At 39.1% G+C, this 21,122-nt stretch overlaps 1 protein-coding gene across 1 annotated transcript in view; it reads right to left on the bottom strand.

The window, feature by feature from the left end:
- The window catches only part of PARP4 (poly(ADP-ribose) polymerase family member 4), a gene marked incomplete at both ends in the record, with an annotated part of 143,334 nt that overhangs the window by 69,606 nt on the left and 52,606 nt on the right, over positions 1–21,122 (bottom strand). The gene's annotated exons all lie outside the window — the stretch shown is intronic.

Below are 21,122 nucleotides of genomic sequence, written 5' to 3'. Positions count from 1 at the left end.
TACTTACCTTCTAAGACTTAGCTTGAGGGCCTTTGTCTCTGCGAAGCTTTCTCTGTCCACTGTCAATGTACCACTACTACATTAAACACCTATCTCTATGGATATACTTGGTAACACATCACAATGACTGTTAAATTTGCTTTCTAAACTAGATTCCAAGCTCCTTGTGGAACCATCTGTAAATTTTCAACCGCTACCATCTGGCATAGGTACTAATGTTGGTTTATTGGAGAAAGGGAGAGTTAACAAATCAAGCTGCAGGAGTAGATTATCAAGGAGGAAAAGGAGTGGCTGTTTTTTGGCATTTTGGAGGTAGCAGAGGAACCTCAGTGGGAATATTTTGGTGATCTAAGTGAGCAATAAAAGGTTACGTTTCCTGCTGAAGAAAAAGAAAGCAGGTGGGTGGTTGAAGGAGAAGCAGATGTAAAGGGAGGGTACACTTTATTTTTTAGGGTAGATAGAGCAAGAAGAAATGCAAGTGGAGAGGGTGATACTGGAAATATAGATGAGAATAAATGGTGGATCAAGTCCTAGGAAAAATTTATACAAGATCAGTGTAGGGTAAATAACTGTCAGGCTTTTCTGCCATCCCGCCATTAGGATTGATGATGGATCCCTGCGGTCCTGAATACATGCCTGATGGCGGACACCTGGAATAGGGCGTGGGCCTATGTAGATGGGATTCACCTGGGCTGAGACTGGGTTTATAAGGGCACCATCACAGGGACATCAGCAGAGCGAAAGAGAACAATGGGAAGGAAGAACAAGCGAGAGAGCTAAAGAGAAGCAGAGACCACGCGAGAATGCCGGAGAGCCCAGAAGAGTGAAGACTTGCCAGCATCCCAGCCTCCCAGCGCCCCTGCCTGCCTTGTACCTGGTAAATACCAATAAAAGCCTGAAAAAGCCACTGAGGGCTCCAGGACTCTGTCCTTCACCCATCTGCCATGTCACAGAGATCCTGCCCTGTGGCCTTCCTGCCCCTACAATCAGAAAAAAGTATAGAAAAGAAGGGATTAGCATTAGAAATAATCAGGAAGGAAAGAACAGATAAAGCTGAAGATATAACTTCTGAATTGGAAGGGAAGAAGGCTAAAGGGATTTGTAAATAAAGATAAGGTTACTAGTTTAAGGAAAAAGGTAAGGGATTGGGTGAGCTGCTGCTGAGAATGGAGCAAAGAAATAAATGGGGGAAGAAGGCTATGAAATAGCAATGTGTGAGCAGTATGAGAGCACTATTGTTGTTCTCCACTACAAGACATGCTTCCTCTAATGTTATCCCATTTTCTTATATAAAGAGGTTTTAATCTTAACAAATCTCTGTTCAACATTTGAACCACAAATTATTTTTATTTGACTCCCTTGCATCCAAGGGATTCTAAAGTCAGTCTGCTAGTGTTCTGATAGTTGGGAATATTTTATATGTGCATATATTAAAATAATATTCTTTTGGATGACTACTACATATATTATTATATTATATATGTTGTCTATAAATATTCTACATTTGTGTATAATGTTACCAACTACCAGAAGACTAAGAAATACATTATATCTATAATGATGTAATATATTACAGTGTTAGACCATTACAGTCACTAGATGGCAAAAAACTTTCTGAGAGACCCAAAGCCTTCAGTTAGCAACAGTTCTCACCAGACTTTACCCATAAGTAATATCCCTTGTGAAGACTGTTTTCCTGTGGATCATATTCCTAGGAAAATATGGTAGAATCAAGGAGGAAACATGCAGACCAATTCACTTATGACAATAACCCCACTCTGTTAAATGGCAGTCTGTCAAATGAATCCTGGGCCTTCAGATGTACACTGTCTGGTCAGGGGGTATATTTACAACTGTCTAACAATCCCTTCTTTCTTGCTTATTCCCATTGTGCAAAAGGATATCTTAGGTGTTTGTTGCATCGGCAACACACTGTCAAAGAAATGAAAGTGGTGGAGCAGGCTGTACAATGCAGGATGCTGCTAAAAGAGTAAGAGTCTGGACTTTTAATTGATAGAATAATCAGACAGAATCAATAAGTGGGGATAGGAGAATAAAGAAAATGGGTGTGTAAAACTAAAAATGTGCTTATGTCATCTAGGGCTCAGGAGAGTCTGCTGACCAGGTATTTTTTATCTGCTTGATGACACATACTGCAATGGAAACCATACCGCAGTCCCCCACCCATGGTTCCAATCTTATCAACAAGGTGTTCAGATGATCTTCTCTGGGAGGCAAAGTCATACATTCCCCCTCCACTCAGTTCCCATCATACCTCCTGATGTATACCCACTGACCCAGGGCCTTCAAGCATCCTGCTCTTATTTAACTTGAAAGGAGCCTTGTAGGGCCTGATATATTGCAATTTTTTTAAAGATTTATTTATTTTTACAAAAGAGCTGGGGTACTGGCCAGAGGTGCAGGAGGGTGAAAGGATTCACCAGAGACAGAGCTGGGCGCAGAACAGGCAGATGAGGAGAGCAGCGGGCGTGACAGGAGAGATCTGCTGCACCATGTAGGAATTTCCCTGGCCGGCTGGGAATTGAACCCCCACTGCAGAGGCTGTGGACAGCTTCACAGTGCTGCACTGAACCCACTGCGCCACTGGGGAAGCCCTATATTGCAATTTTTTAGGTCAGATAACAGATTGACCAGGTTGATCTGACTTTTTATTGGAATGCAGAACTACAAGTAACCAAAATGACAGGCTGAATAGGCCATTTAAGTCTAGCAGACCCACAGATGTCAAAAGTAATCATTTATCCCTTACATCTATAGAAAATTTTAATAATTCCCTTTCTAAATATCAAGCAGTCACAATGCTATGACAGTGTGCCATCATTAGAGGGGCTAGCTGAATATATGGTCCTGTCTTTAAAAACAACAAATAAGACCACGGACACAGGGAAGTGCCCTTCCAACTCACTATTTTAGAATAGGGATCTTTGCTTCCACTGACACTGCTTGGAACTGGGAAAGGGCTGCCTCCACAGCCAGAGGCAAACTTAAAAGCCCCACACACCAGGCCCTGTCTGGCCATCCGTCTGAGCCAAGAGGGGGAGCTGGCCATCACCAGGGCAGTCCATGGGCACAGGGAAAAGCCCTTCTGACTTGCCATTTTAGAATAGGATCTTGTGTCCTCAGAGACGGCTTGGAACTGGGAAAGGGATGCCCCCACAGCCAGAAGTGAAGTGAAAAGCCCCCACACGCCAGGCCCCGTTTAGAAGGGAGTTGGAGCCCAGCTAGCAATCCAGCCACACCATCTCCGCAGCAGTCGGTGGGACCTCAAGACACATCATGGAATTAAAAAAATACAGCGACCATTAGCATATTCATAGTACCAATGCCCTACTGGACTTCTGGCATTACAGTATTTGACTCGATTGGACCACCAGTTTCCGAAATCCCAGAAAGAGCACACCAAAAAGAAGCTGGCCAGTACCAGCAACACATAGGACAAATTAGAAAACAAGCAGCAGGGAGAAGAAAAACTACAAGCAACTAAGCAAGTCCTCAGGGAAAAGACACACCACAAAAAGAAAATCACCCATAAGATAACACAACAGTGACTTGGAAGAACTTCTGAGCCTTCCAGAAAGAGAATTTAAAATTGCCATGATTAAAAAACTGACAGAAGTCAAAAAGGAAAACAACAATAAGGGAAAAATAATCAGACGATCAGAAGAATGAAATTGAGTCTCTAAAAAGGGAAGTGAAAGAAATGCAGGAGATCAAAGGATTAATGGAGGAGCTAAAGAACTCTGGAATAAGCAGTGAAAGCAGAATAGATGAAATGGAAGAATGAATAAGTACTCTCAAAGACAAAGAAATAAAAAGAACCAAAACAGAAAAGGAAAGAGAAGTACAAATGAAAAAGAATGAAGAAGGACATCAGGAACTATCTGACTCCATGAAGAAAGGAAATATTCAAGGAAATAATTGAAGAGAACTTCCCAAATATGAACAAGGAGCTGAAAATAGACATACAAGAAGCAAGAAGAACATCAAACTTACATGAGGATAGGAAAAATACAGCAGGACACATAACAGTAGAGCTCCCCAGAATCTAAGACAAGGAAAAAATAATGAAGCTCACATCAAGAGGGAAGAAACAGATAACAGAAAGGAAAACCAATGAGGCTGACATCAGACTTCTCCGAAGAAACACTACAGGCAAGGAGAGAATGGAGGGACATAGTCAACAGACTCCAAGAAAACAAATGCCAACCAAGAATACTCTATCCCACAAAGATTTCCTTCCTCTATAAAGAAAGAATAAGGACCTTCCCAGACAAACAGAAAGTCAGGAATTTCATTACGACTAAACCCCCACTCCAAAAAATACTACGAGGAGTCCTAAAGTCAGAACCAACAGAGGGATGAATAAGAAAGAAACAAGATAAATAAATAAATAAATTCAAAATAAATAAATAAATAAAACCAGAGAAAAGACAAAGAAAATTGCAAATACAGACGCTAACATATCAATATTAACTCTAAATGTAAATGGACTCAACTCTTCAATAAAAAGACACAGAGTTGCACCTGGATTAAGAAACAACACTAATGATAAAGGACTGATCACAAAAATCTACAAAAAGCTGATGAGACTCAACAACAACAAAAAAATAATCCAGTCCAAAAATAGGCAGATGAGCTAAAAAGAAACTTCTCTGAGGAGGAAATGCAAATGGCCAACAGGCATATGAAAAAATGTTCAACATCACTTGTAATCAGGGAAATGCAAATCAAAACTACCATGAGATACCATCTTACACCAGTGAGAATGGCACATATTAAAAAAACTAGCAACAACAAATGTTGGCGAGGATGTGGAGAAAAAGGAACTCTCCTGCACTGTTGGTGGGAATGCAAACTGGTCCAACCACTATGGAGAACTGTGTGGAGATTTCTGGACCTACTAAACATAGAGCTTCCAGCAATTCCACTCCTAGGTATTTACCCAGAGGACACAGAAACAGACACAGAAACATCAATTCCAAAGAGCACCTGCACCCCTATGTTTATAGCAGCACTGTTTACAATAGCTAAGCTTTGGATACAACCCAAATGCCCAAAAATAAATGACTGGATCAAGAAGATGTGGTACATATACACCATGGAATATTACTCAACATTCAAAAAAGATAAACACATGCAATTTGCAGCAACATGGATGGCACTGGAAGGGACCATGTTCAGCGAAATAAGCCAGAAAGAAAAAGAAAAATACGGGATGGTCTCACTCATAGCAGGAACCTAGAAAACTTAAATAAGGGACCAGGAAAAAGAATAACTATAAGAAAGAAAATATCAAAGTCAACAAACAAATATGAACAAGAGACACTCTATGGGGGTTGGGGAGCGGGGAAAGGAAGGATTGTGGTCAAAATAAGGGGGTTGTAATTGTATGGGGAATATAAAAATAAAATTTAAATTAAAAAAATAAAAAAAAAAGAAACAAAACCCAGCCTTTTGCTGTCTCCAGGAAACACATTTAACTACAAAAGATAAAAACAGACTGAAAGTAAAAGGATGGACAACAATCCTATAACAAATGGACCAAAAAAGAAGGCAGGAACAGCTATACTTATATGAGATAAAACAGATTTCAAACTCAAAAAGATAAAAAGAGATCCTGATGGTCACTACATTATGATCAAGGGGACAATACTTCAGGAAGAAATAACACTCATTAACATATACTCACCAAATGAAGCACCAAAATACATCAGACAACTATCATCATCTCTGAAAACAGACATCAGAGAAAACACATATGTAGTAGGAGACTTCAAAACACCACAATCAACAATGGATAGATCAACGAGACAAAAAAATAAGTAAGGACATTAAAGTTCTAAATAAGGATCTAGACCTCATGGGCTTAACAGATATCTATTGAACACCAAACCCCAAAAAATCTGAGTACCCCAAAAAATCTGAGTACACATTTTTTTCAAGCGCAAACAGATCATTCTCCAGGATTGATCACATACTGGGACACAAGACAATCATTAACAGATACACCAAGATTGAAAGCATACCAACCATCTTCTCTGACCATGAAGGCATCCAACTAGAAATAAATCATAAAAAGAAGACAAATAACCCTCCCACCTCATGGAAGACCACTGGATTAATGAGGAGATCAAGAAAGAAATTAAAAAATACTTTGAGTTGAATAATAAAGAGGACACCAAGTTCCTAAATGTATGGGGTGCAGCAAAAGCAGCAACAAGTGGAAAATATAGAGCAATACAGGCTCACGTCAAGAAATAAGAAAGAACTCAAGAAACAACCTAATCTCAAAGCTCAAAGAACTAGAAAAAGAACAACAAAAAACCCCAAAACCAGTAGAAGAAAGGAAATAATAAAAATCAAAGAAGAAATAAATGAAATAGAAACTAAAAAACAATCCAAACGATCAATGAAACCAAAAGTTGGTTTTTCAAAAAATAAATAAAATAGACAAACTCCTAGCCAGGCTCATAAAGGAAAAATGGGAGAGCACAAATAAATAGGACCACAAATGAAAGAGGAAAAATCACAACAGACACAGCAGAAATCAAAAGAATAATCAGAAACTACTATGAACAGTTACATGCAATCAAGTTCAACAATCTAGAAGAGATGGACAAATCCCTACAACTTTACAATCACCAAAGCTAAATACAGAATACCTAAACAGACCAATTACAAGCAGTGAACTTGAAATGGTCATCAAAACCCTCCCCAAGAGAGCGTCTTGCATCGCCATTTTAGACAGGGACATTTCTTCAGTAAAGACTGCCTGAAATCAGCAGAAGGCTCCCGGAGGAGCCAGAGGTGAGCTGGGAAGTTCGCCCATGCCAGGCCCCTTCTGGCCTAGAGTCCCAGCCCAGAGGGGGAGCGGGAACCCACTGCCGGGGCAGACCGGGTGCGCAGGGAGTGCGTCCCACATCGCCATTTTAGAACAGGGACATTTTTTCAGTAAAGACTGCTTGAAACCGACAGATGGCTCCTGGAGGAGCCAGAGAGGAAGGGAGAAGTTCACCCAAGATGCCGGCCAGTCCCAGCAACACAGTGTCCCAATGTAAATGGCAAATTAGAAAACAGACAGTAGGGAGTAGAAGAACCACATGCAACCTAGCAACTCCTCCGGAAAACAGCACACCACAATAAGAAAATCACCCCCCAGATTGCAACGACAGTAACTTGGAAGAACTTCTGAGCCTTCCAGAAAGAGAATTTAAAATTGCCATGATTAAAAAACTGACAGAAGTCATAAAGGACAACAATGATAAGGGAAAAATAATCAATGATCAGAAGAATGAAATTGAGTCCCTAAAGAGGTAAGTAAAAGAAATGCAGGAGATCAAAGAATTAATGGAGGCACTAAAGAACTCTGGGAAAAGCAATGAAAGCAGAATAGATGAAATGGAAGAATGAATAAGTACTCTTGAAGACACAGAAATAAAAAGAACCAAAACAGAAAAGGAAAGAGAAGTAAGAAGGAAAAAGACCGAAGAAAGACTTCAGGAACTATCTGACTCCATGAGGAAAGGAAATATAAGAGTTATAGGAATTCCAGAAGGAGAGGAGAGAGATGTAGGAACAGAGAAAATATTCAAGAAGATAATTGAAGAGAACTTCCCAAACATGAAGAAGAGCTGAAAATTGATATACAAGAAGCAAGAAGAACACCAAACTTCCATGACGAAAGGAAAAACACAGCAAGACACATAATAGTAAAGCTCCCAAGAATCCAGGACAAAGAAAAAATAATGAAGCTGACAAGAGGGAAGAAACAGATAACATTCAAAGGAAAACCAATCAGGCTGACATCAGACTTCTCCGAAGAAACACTACGGGCAAGGAGAGAGTGGAGAGACATAGTCAACAGACTCCAAGAAAACAGATGCCAACCAAGAATACTCTATCCCACAAAGCTCTCCTTCCTCTATGAAGAAAGAATAAGGACCTTCCCAGATAAACAGAAACTCTGGAATTTCATTACGACTAAACCCCCACTCCAAAAAGTACTACAAGGAGTCCTAAAGCCAGAACCTCAGAGGGATGAATAACAATGAAAGAAGGCCAAAAAAAAAAAAGTTATTAAAAGAATAAATAAATAAAATCAAAGGAAACACAAACACAATGGCAAATACAGATGCTAACATATCAATATTAACTCTAAATGTAAATGGACTCAACTCTTCAATAAAAAGACACAGAGTTGCAGGATGGATTAAGAAACAAATCCCAACCTTTTGCTGTCTCCAGGAAACACATTTAGCTACAAAAGATAAAAATAGACTCAAAGTTAAAGGATGGAAAACAATCCTACAAGCAAATGGACCAAAAAAGAAAGCAGGAACAGCTATACTTATATCAGATAAAACAGATTTCAAACTCAAAAAGATAAAAAGAGACCCCAATGGTCACTACATTATGATCAAGGGGACAATACTTCAAGAAAATATAACACTCATTAACATATATTCACCAAACGAAGGAGCACCAAATTATATCAGACAACTATTGTCATCTCTGAAAACAGACATCAGAGAAAACACATACGTAGTGGGAGACTTCAACACACCACTATCAACAATGGATAGATCAAGAGACAAAAAAAAAAGTAAAGACTCTAAAGCTCTAAATAAGGACCTAGAGCGCTTAGGCTTAACAGACATCTATAGAATACTAAACCCAAAAAAATTGGAGTACACATTTTTCTCAAGTGCACACGGATCATTTTCCAGGATCGATGACATACTGGGAAACCAGACAAACATCAACAGATACACCAAGATTGAAATCATACCAACCATCTTTTCTGACCATGAAGGCATCAAACTAGAAATAAACCATAAAAAGAAGGCAAGGAACTCTCCTACCTCATGGAGATTGAAAACCACACTACTGGAAGACCACTGGACTAATGAGGAGATCAAAGACGAAATTAAAAAATTCTTTGAATTGAATGACAAGGAGGACACCAATTTCCTAAATGTATGGGATGCAGCAAAAGCAGTAATAAGAGGAAAATATATAGCAATAGAGGCTCACATCAAGAAACAAGAAAGAACTCAAAGAAATTTCCTAATCTTGAAACTCAAAGATCTAGAAAAAGAACAACAAAAAACACCAAAACCAGTAGAAGAAAAGAAATAATAAAAACTAAAGAGGAAATAAATGAAATTGAAATTAAAGAAACAATCCAAAAGATCAATGAAACCAAGAGCTGGTTCTTCGAAAAAATCAATAAAATAGACAAACCCCTAGCCAGGCTCACAAAGGAAAAAAGGGAGAAAGCACAAATAAACAGGATCGTAAATGAAAGAGGAGAAATCACAACGGACACAGCAGAAATCAAAAAAATAATCACTAACTACTATGAACAGTTATATGGAAACAAGTTCAACAATCTAGAGGAGATGGACAAATTCCTACATCTCTACAATCACCCAAAGCTAGATAAAGAAGAAATAGAACACCTAAACAGACCAATTACAAGCAGCGAAATTGAAATGGTAATCAAAAACCTCCCCAAAAACAAAAGCCCAGGACCTGATGGATTTATAAATGAATTCTACCAAACATTCAGAGACGAATTAGTGCCTGTCCTTCACAAACTCTTCCAAAAAATTGAGAAGGAAGGGACAATACCAAACACGTTCTCTGAAGCCAACATTACACTAATACCAAAACCGAACAAGGACAACACAAAAAAGGAAAACTACAGGGCAATCTCCCTAATGAACACTGATGCAAAAATCCTCAATAAAATTTTAGCTATCAGAATCCAACAATGTATCCATAAGATAATTCACCACGACCAAGTAGGATTCATGCCAGGGACACAAGGATGGTTCAACATCCAAAAATCAATCAACATTATCCAACATATCAACAAAAAGAAATATAAAAACCATATTATAGTATCAATAGATGCTGAGAAAGTTTTTGACAAAATGCAACACCCATTCATGATAAAAGACCTTGAAATTCTTGGGATACAAGGAACATAACTCAACATCATAAAGGCCATATATGACAAGCCAGCAGCCAGTATCGTTCTCAATGGTGAAATGCAGAAAGCATTTCCATCAATATCTGGAACAAGACAAGGATGTCCACTCTCACCACTGCTTTTCAATATAATACTGGAAGTCCTAGCCAGAGCAATAAGACAAGAGAAAGACATACAAGGAATCCAAATAGGAAAAGAAGTCGAACTATCACTATTTGCAGATGATATGATAATATACATAGAGAACCCCAAAAACTCCACAGGAAAACTAATCAAACTAATCAATCAGTTCAGTAAAGTGGCAGGATACAAAATCAACATGCAAAAGTCAGTAGCCTTCCTATACACAAACAATAAATCTGAAGAAGAAGAAATAAAAAAAACCATTCCTTTTATTATCAATACAAAAAAACTCAAATACTTGGGAATAAATCTAACAAAAGGTAAAGGTCCTATACAAAGAAAACTATAAAACACTGTTAAAAGAAATAGAAGAAGACACAAAGAAATGGAAAGACATCCCCTGCTCATGGATTGGAAGAATAAACATTATTAAAATGGCCATCCTACCAGAAGCAATATACAGATTCAATGCTATTCCAATAAAAATTTCAATGTCATTCTTCAAAGAAATAGAACAATTATTGATGAAATTCATATGGAATCACAAAAAACCCCAAATAGCCAAAGCTCTCCTGAAAAAAAATGAAGGGAATGGAGGCATCTCACTCCCAGACTTCAAACTATACTACAAAGCCATAACCATCAAAACTCATGGTATTGGAACAAGAACAGACACACAGACCAATGGAATTGAACAGAAAATCCAGAAATAAACACACAGATATATGGTCAACTAATCTTTGACAAAGGAGGAAAGACTATGCATTGGAGCAAAGAAAGTTTGTTCAATGAATGGTGCTGGAAAAACTGGGTCGCTACATGCAAAAGAATGAAGCTTGATCACTACCTCACACCATACACAAAAATCAACTCAAAATGGATTAAAGAACTAGACATAAGACCTGAAACCATAAAATACATAGAAGGAAATATAGGCGAAACACTGCGTGATATGAACATCAAGGACATCTTTACAGACACATCACCCAAAGCAGTGATAGTGAAGGCAAAGATAAACAGCTGGGACTACATCAAATTAAAGAGCTTCTGCACAGCAAAAGACACAATAACAAAAACAAAGAGAAACCCCACCGACTGGGAGAATATTTTTGCACACAACACTAATGGTAAAGGACTGATCATAAAAATCTGCAAAGAGCTGATGAGACTCAACAACAACAAAGAAAATAATCCAGTCCAAAAATGGGCAGAAGAGCTAAAAAGAAACTTCTCTGAAGAGGAAATGCAAATGGCCAACAGGCATATGAAAAAATGTTCAACATCACTTGTCATCAGGGAAATGCAAATCAAAACTACCATGAGATACCATCTTACACCAGTGAGAATGGCACATATTAAAAAAACTAGCAACAACAAATGTTGGCGAGGATGTGGAGAAAAAGGAACTCTCTTGCACTGTTGGTGGGAGTGCATACTGGTCCAACCACTATGGAGAGCTGTGTGGAGATTTCTCGACCTCTAAACATAGAGCTTCCATATGATCCAGCAATTCCACTCCTAGGTATTTACCCAGAGGACACAGAAACATCAATTCCAAAGAGCACCTGCACCCCTATGTTTATAGCAGCACTGTTTACAAAAGCTAAGTTTTGGAAACAACCCAAATGCCCAAAAATAGATGACTGGATCAAGAAGATGTGGTACATATACACCATGGAATATTACTCAGCATTCAAAAACTATAAACAAATGCAATTTGCAGCAACATGGATGGAGCTGGAAGGGATCATGTTCAGTGAAATAAGCCAGAAAGTAAAAGAAAAATACCAGATGGTCTCACTCATAGCAGGAATCTAGAAAACTTAAATAAGGGACCTGGAAATGAAAGAGAAAATCAAAGGGACCTGGAAAATGAATAACTATAAGAAAGTGAAAATCAAAATCAACAAAAAACTATGAACCAGAGACACTCTATGGGAGGTGGGGCGCGGGGAGGGGAGGGATTGGGGTCAAAATAAGGGGGTTGCAATTGTATGGGGAATATAAAAATAAAATTTATTTAAAAAAAAATAACCCTCACCAAAACAAAATTCCAGGACCAGATGGATTTACAAATGAATTCTATCAAACATTCATAAATGAATTAGTGCCTATCCTTTATAAACTCTTTCAATAAATTGAGAAGGAAGGGATAATACCAAACACGTTCTACGAAGTCAACATTATACAAATACCAAAACACAACAAGGACAACACAAAAAAAGAAAACTACTGGCCAATCTCTCTAACGAACAGTGATGCAGAAATCCTCAATAAAAATTTTAGCAAGGACCTTCCCAGTGGTGCAGCGGGTTGAGCGCCATGCTGTGAACCTGTCCACAGCTTCTGCATCGCCAGTTTGATTTGCAGCCGGCCAGGGAGATACCCACATGGTGCAGTAGATCTCCTGTCTTGCCTGTTGCTCCCCTCAGCAGTGCTCTTGGTCCGTCTGTCTGTTCTGCTCCCCGCTCTGTCTCTGGTAAATCCTCTCACCCTCCCGCCACTCTGGCCTGTACCCCAGCTCTTGTACAAATAAAAATGAATCTTTTAAAAAAAAAGGGAAAAAAATGCAAGCTATCAGAATCCAACAATGTATCCATAAGATAATTCACCACAACCAAGTAGGATTTATTACAGGGACATAAGGATGGTGCAACATCTGAAAATCAATCAATGTAATCCAATACATCAACAAAAAGAAATATAAAAACCATATGATAATATCAATAGATAATGAGAAAATTTTCGACAATGTACAGCACCCATTTATGATAAATGCACTTGAAATTCTCAGGATACAAGGAACATACCTCAACATCATAAAGGCCATGACATATGACATATGACAAGCCCATAGGCAATGTCATTCTCAATGGTAAAAAGTTGTAAGCATTTCCATTAAGATCTGGAATAAAACAAGGACATCCACTCTCACCACTAGTTTTCAATTTAATACTGGAAGTCCTAGCCAGAGCAGTAAGACAAGAGAAAGACATACAAGGAATCCAAATAGGGAAGGAAGAAATCAAACCTTCCCTATTCACAGATCATATGATAATATACATAGAGAACCCCAAAAACTCCACAGGAAAACTAATCAAACTAATCAATCAGTTTAGTAAAGTAGCAGGATACAAAATCAACACACAAAAATCAGTAGCCTTCCTACACACAAACAATATGAAGAAGAAGAAATCAAGAAAACCATACCTTTTATTAGAAACAAAAAAAAAATGAAATACTTGGGAATAAACTTAACAAAGGAGGTAAAGGACCTACACAAAGAAAACTATAAAACACTGTTAAAAGAAATAGAAGAAGACACAAAGAAATGAAAAGACATCCCCTGCTCATGGACTGGAAGAATTAACATTATAAAAATGGCCTTCCCACCAAAAGCAATTTACAGCTTAATGCTATTCCAATAAAAATTTCAATGACATTCTTGAAAGAAATAGAACAGAAATTGATAAAATTCATATGGAGCCACCAAAAACCCCGAATAGCCAAAGCTCTCCTGAAAAAAAAAAAGAAGGGAATGGAGGCATTACAAGCCCAGATTTCAAACTATACTACAAAGCCATAGTAATCAAACTGCATGGTATTGGAACAAGAACAGACACACAGACCAATGGAACAAAATAGAAAATCCAGAAATAAACCCACGGATTTATAGTCAATTAATTGACAAAGGAGCAAAGAATATGCAATGGAACAAAGAAAGTTTGTTCAATAAATGGTGCTGGGAAAACTAGGTCACTACATGCAAAAGAATGAAGCTTGACTTCATTCTTCAAGCTTGACTTCACACCATGCATAACAACCAACTCAAAATGTATTAAAAAGCTAGACATAAGACCTGAAACCATACAATACATAGAAGGAAATAAAGGCGAAATACTACATGACATATACCTCAGTAACATCTTTAAAGACTCATCACTAAAGCAGTGATAGTGAAGGCAAAGATAAACAGCTGGGACTACATCAAATTAAAGAGCTTCTGCACAACAAAACAGACAGTAACCAAAATAAACAGACACCCCACAGACTGGGAGAAAATTTTCCCACACAACACTAATGATAAGGGACTGATAACAAAAATCTACAAAGAGCTGAAGAGTCTCAACAAAAAAAAGTAAATAATCCAGTCAAAAAATGGGCAGAAGAGCTAAAAAGGAACTTCTCCAAAGAGGGAATGTGAATGGCCAACAGGCATATGAAAATATGTTCAGCATCACGTGCAATCAGGGAAATGCAAATCAATGAAAATCAAAACTACAATGAGATTCCATCTCACACTAGTAAGAATGACACATATTGAAAAAACTAGCAACAACAAATGTTGGCAAGGATATGGAGAAAAAGGAACTCTCCTGCACTGCTGTTGGGAGTGCAAAATGGTCCAACCACTATGGAAAGCTGTGTGGAGATTCCTCAACCTGCTAAAGATGGAGCTTCCATATTACCCAGCAATTCCACTCCTAGGTATTTACCCAAAGGACACAGAAACATTAATTCCAAAGGGTACCTGCACCCCTATTTTTATAGCAGCACTATTTTAATAGGTAAGCTATGGAAACAACCCAAATGCCCAAAAATAGATGACTGGATCAAGAAGATGTGGTCCATATACACAATGGAATAGTACTCAGCAATCAAAAAAGATAAACTCATGTAATTTGCAGCAACATGGATGGAGCTGGAAGCAATCATGCTCAGTGAAATAAGCCATAAAGAAAAAGAAAAATACCGGATGGTCTCGCTCATAGCAGGAATTTAGAAAACCTAAATAAGGGATCAGGTAAAAGACTAATTATAATAAAGTAAAATCAAAATCAACAAGCAACTATAAGACAGAGACACACCTGGGGGGGCAGGAGGTGGGGTAGGAGGGATTATGGTCAAAATTATGGGGGTGGGAATTGTATGGGGACTATTACCAAGATGAAAAAGCATACATTGTGCAAAAATGAAAAATGATGTAAAAAATATATAAAATTAAAAAAAAAAAACAATGGGGCGGAGCAACATGGCGGCGAGGAGACACTGCGAGTAAGATCTCCCATTAAAAAAAGTTAATAGGGAGGAAAAGCGGCAGGTCCCAGTGAGAACTGGGACACGGAAGATAAACGGGTGACTCCAGCAAACTACCCGAAGAAGAAAGTGGCCATAAAAGAGGACGAGAAGGGAGGGAAGCACAGAACCCTGCTCCCCTCCCCCGCCCACAGAGGCGGCACTCTCCGACCGGCAGAGAGGAGGAAAACAACAAACCAAAACGGCCAACAAGAACAAACGACGCAGCAAGCGGGACTGTGAGTGGAAAGGAACTATTGCAGCCACCACACCCCGTGAACGGGAGCTGAGGCGAACCCTGCAGGATTCGCCGCGGCGGTGAGCGAACGGCTCCGGGCGCCATTAGAGAAGAACAAAGACCCCGGGAGACACGCACACAGCCCGGGCTGCCGGTAAGCTGGCGCGAAAAGCGGCGCGCTTGAAAAGCAAGTGCAGATCGCGGCTGCCCAGGTCCCCGCGCCTGCGACCTAGGCTTGTGGGGAGACGACCTAGGCTTGCGGGGAGACGCGCGAAGGTCCTCACTGAGGTGAAGGTCCCTCCCTGAGTAAGCAGGAACCAGGCGCCCAGGCACGGGAGCGGGGTGCAAAAGGCGCCATTCCCGCGCCACTGAACTGGGCTACAGCCCACGTCCTGGAACTGAGGGCTTTGAACTGAGACCCGGGGCACAAAAATTCGGGGCGTGGGTTCTCCACGACGGTGGAGCACAAGGCAGACACAGCACCCCAAAGCTGTTGAGGTGTACCCTACCATTCCCGCTCTGTTCCCTGTCCCACGGGGTGGGGGGAGGTGAAAAACAGCCCCCCAAGGACAATAGGAGAGATCTCTGGCGCCACCTAGCGACCAGGAAAAAAAAGTCACTAACACCCCATAGAACAGGAAATTTCTTAAGACTGCTTGAAAAGGGCAGAAGGCTTCTGGAGGACCCAGTGGCCAGCCGGGAAGTTATTCCACACCAGGCCCCTTCCGACCAGCAGTCTGAGCCCACAGAGGGAACAGGCACCCATGTCCGGGGCAGACCGGGTGCGCAGAAGAGTGTGCCTGAAACCGGAGGCGCAGGGACTGCATCGCGCTTCGCCATTTGAGAACAGGAACATTTCTTCAGTAAAAACTGCCTAAAACCAGCAGAAAGCTCCCCCAGAAGACAGAGATGGCTCCTGGAAGAGCCAGAGGGGAGCGGAGAAGTTCACCCAAGATGCCAGTCAGTCCGAGCAACACAGTGTCCCAACGCATACGACAAATTAGAAAACAGACAGTAGGGAGTAGAAGAACCACACGCAACCTAACAACTCCTCAGGAAAGAAGCACACCACAAAAAGAAAACCGCTCCCCAGATTGCAACGACAGCAACTTGGAAGAACTTCTGAGCCTTCCAGAAAGAGAATTTAAAATTGCCATGATTAAAAAAGTGATAGATCAGAAGAAGGAAATTGAGTCCCTAAAGAGGGAAAACAATGGTCAGAAGAATGAAATTGAGTCCCTAAAGAGGGAAGTAAAAGAAATGCAGGAGATCAAAGAATTAATGGAGGAACTAAAGAACTCCGGGAAAAGCAAGGAAAGCAGAATAGATGAAATGGAAGAACGAATAAGTTCTCTTGAAGACACAGAAATAAAAAGAACCAAAACAGAAAAGAAAAGAGAAGTACGAAGGAAAAAGAATGAAGAAAGACTTCGGGAACTATCTGACTCCATGAGGAAAGGAAATATAAGAGTTATAGGAATTCCAGAAGGAGAGGAGAGAGATGTAGGAACAGAGAAAATATTCCAGGAGATAATTGAAGAGAACTTCCCAAATGTGAAGAAGGAGCTGAAAATCGATATACAAGAAGCAAGAAGAACACCAAACTTCCACGACGAAAGGAAAAACACAGCAAGACACATAATAGTAAAGCTCCCAAGAATCCAGGACAAGGAAAAAATAATGAAGCTGACAAGAGGGAAGAAACAGATAACATTCAAAGGAAAACCAATCAGGCTGACATCAGACTTCTCTGAAGAAACACTACGGGCAAGGAGAGAGTGGAGGGACATAGTCAACAGACTCCAAGAAAACAGATGCCAACCAAGAATACTCTATCCCGCAAAGCTCTCTTTCCTCCATGAAGAAAGAATATGGACCTTCCCAGACAAAGAGAAACTCCGGAATATCATTACGACTAAACCCCAACTCCAAAAAATACTACAAGGAATCCTAAAACCAGAACCTGAGAGGGACGAATAACAACGAAAGAAGACCAAAAAAAAAAAAAAAAGTTATTAAAAGAATAAATAAATAAAATCAAAGGAAAGACAAACATAATGGCAAATACAGATGCTAACATATCAATATTAACTCTAAATGTAAATGGACTAAACTCTTCAATAAAAAGACACAGAGTTGCAGCCTGGATTAAGAAACAAAACCCAACCTTTTGCTGTCTCCAGGAAACACATTTAGCTACAAAAGATAAAAATAGGCTCAAAGTCAAAGGATGGAAAACAATCCTACAAGCAAATGGGCCAAAAAAGAAAGCAGGAACAGCTATACTTATATCAGATAAAACAGACTTCAAACTCAAAAAAATAAAAAGAGACCCCAATGGTCACTACATTATGATTAAGGGGACAATACGTCAAGAAGAAATAACACTCATTAACATATACTCACCAAATGAAAGAGCACCAAAATATATCAGACAACTGTTGTCCTCTCTGAAAACAGACATCAGAGAAAACACATACGTAGTGGGAGACTTCAACACACCACTATCAACAAGACAAAAAATAAGTAAAGAAACTAAAGCTCTAAATAAGGACCTAGAGCATTTGGGCTTAACAGACATCTATATAACACTAAACCCAAAAAAAACGGAGTACACATTTTTCTCAAGCGCACACGGATCATTCTCCAGGATCGATCACTTACTGGGGCACAAGACAAACATCAACAGATACACCAAGATTGAAATCATACCAACCATCTTTTCTGACCACGAAGGCATCAAACTAGAAATAAACCATAAAAAGAAGGCAAGGAACTATCCTACCTCATGGAGATTAAAAGCCACACTACTGGAAGACCACTGGACTAACGAGGAGATCAAAGAAGAAATTAAAAAATTCTTTGAATTGAACGACAAGGAGGACACCAATATCCTAAATGTATGGGATGCAGCAAAAGCAGTAATAAGAGGAAAATATATAGCAATAGAAGCTCACATCAAAAAACAAGAAAGAACTCAAAGAAACAACCTAATCTCGAAGCTCAAAGATCTAGAAAAAGAACAACAAAAAAACCCCAAAACCAGTAGAAGAAAAGAAATAATAAAAACCAAAGCAGAAATAAATGAAATTGAAACTAAAAAAACAATCCAAAAGATCAATGAAACCAAGAGCTGGTTCTTTGAAAAAATAAATAAAATAGACAAACCCCTAGCCAGGCTCACAAAGGAAAAAAGGGAGAAAGCACAAATACACAGGATCATAAATGAAAGAGGAGAAATCACAACGGACACACCAGAAATCAAAAGAATAATCAGTAACTACTATGAACAGTTATATGGAAACAAGTTCAACAATCTAGAGGAGATGGACAAATTCCTACAACTCTACAATCACCCAAAGCTAGATAAAGAAGAAATAGAACACCTAAACAGACCAATTACAAGCAGCGAAATTGAAATGGTAATCAAAAACCTCCCCAAAAACAAAAGCCCAGGACCTGATGGATTTACAAATGAATTCTACCAAACATTCAGAGACGAATTAGTGCCTATCCTTCACAAACTCTTCCAAAAAATTGAGAAGGAAGGGACAATACCAAACACATTCTATGAAGCCAATATTACACTAATACCAAAACCGAACAAGGACAACACAAAAAAGGAAAACTATAGGCCAATCTCCCTAATGAACACTGATGCAAAAATCCTCAATAAAATTTTAGCTATCAGAATCCAACAATGTATCCATAGATAATTCACCACGACCAAGTTGGATTCATTCCAGGGGCACAAGGATGGTTTAACATCCGAAAATCAATCAATGTTATCCAACACATCAACAAAAAGAAATATAAAAACCATATGATAATATCAATAGATGCTGAGAAAGCTTTCGACAAAGTGCAACACCCATTCATGATAAAAGCCCTTGAAATTCTTGGGATACAAGGAACATACCTCAACATCATAAAGGCCATCTATGACAAGCCAACAGCCAGTATCATTCTCAATGGTGAAAAGCTGAAAGCAATTCCATTGAGATCTGGAACAAGACAAGGATGTCCACTCTCACCACTGCTTTTCAATATAATACTGGAAGTCCTAGCCAGAGCAATAAGACAAGAGAAAGACATCCAAGTAATCCAAATAGGAAAAGAAGAAGTCAAACTATCACTATTTGCAGATGATATGATACTATACATAGAGAACCCCAAAATCTCCACAGAAAAACTAATTCAACTCATCAATCAATTCAGTAAAGTGGCAGGATACAAAATCAACACGCAAAAGTCAGTAGCCTCCCTATACACAAACAATAAATCTGAAGAAGAAGAAATCAAAAAAACCACCCCTTTTATTATCGAAACAAAAAAAATCAAATATTTGGGAATAAATCTAACAAAAGAGGTAAAGGACCTATACAAAGAAAACTATAAAACACTGTTAAAAGAAATAGAAGAAGACACAAAGAAATGGAAAGACATCCCCTGCTCATGGATTGGAAGAATAAACATTATTAAAATGGCCTTCCTACCAAAAGCAATATACAGATTCAATGCTATTCCAATCAAAATCTCAATGGCATTCTTCAAAGAAATAGAACAATTATTGATGAAATTCATATGGAATCACCAAAAACCCCGAATAGCCAAAGCTCTACTGAAAAAAAAAGAAGGAAATGGAGGCATCACACTCCCAGACTTCAAACTCTACTACAAAGCCATAATCATCAAAACTGCATGGTATTGGAACAAGAACAGACATACAGACCAATGGAATCGAATAGAAAATCCAGAAATAAACCCACAGATTTATGGTCAACTAATCTTTGACAAAGGAGCAAAGACTATGCATTGGAGCAAAGAAAGTTTGTTCAATAAATGGTGCTGGGAAAACTGGGTCGCTACATGCAAAAGAATGAAGCTTGACTACTACCTCACACCATACACAAAAACCAACTCAAAATGGATTAAAGAACTAGACATAAGACCTGAAACCATAAAATATATAGAAGGAAATATAGGCGAAACACTACGGGATTTGCACATCAAAGACATCTTTACAGACACATCACCCAAAGCAGTGATAGTGAAGGCAAAGATCAACAGCTGGGACTACATCAAATTAAAGGGCTTCTGCACAGCAAAAGAGACAATAACAAAAACAAAGAGAAACCCCACCAACTGGGAGAACATTTTTGCACACAACACTAATGATAAAGGACTGATCACAAAAATCTGCAAAGAGCTGATGAGACTCAGCAACAACAAAGAAAATAATCCAGTCAAAAAATGGGCAGAAGAGCTAAAAAGAAACTTCTCTGAAGAGGAAATGCAAATGGCCAACAGACATATGAAAAAATGTTCAACATCACTTGTAATCAGGGAAATGCAAATCAAAACTACCATGAGATACCATCTCACACCAGTGAGAATGGCACATATTAAAAAAACTAGCAACAACAAATGTTGGCGAGGGTGTGGAGAAAAAGGAACTCTTCTGCACTGTTGGTGGGAGTGCAAACTGGTCCAACCACTATGGAGAGCTGTGTGGAGATTTCTGGAACTACTAAACATAGAGCTTCCACAGGATCCAGCAATTCCACTCCTAGGTATTTACCCAAAGGACACAGAAACATCAATTCCAAAGAGCACCTGCACCCCTATGTTTATAGCAGCACTGTTTACAATAGCTAAGCTTTGGAA

This window comes from Talpa europaea, assembly GCF_964194135.1.
Source record: "Talpa europaea genome assembly, chromosome: 6".
Lineage (NCBI taxonomy): Eukaryota > Metazoa > Chordata > Mammalia > Eulipotyphla > Talpidae > Talpa > Talpa europaea.
This window is presented reverse-complemented; position numbering and strand designations above follow the sequence as displayed.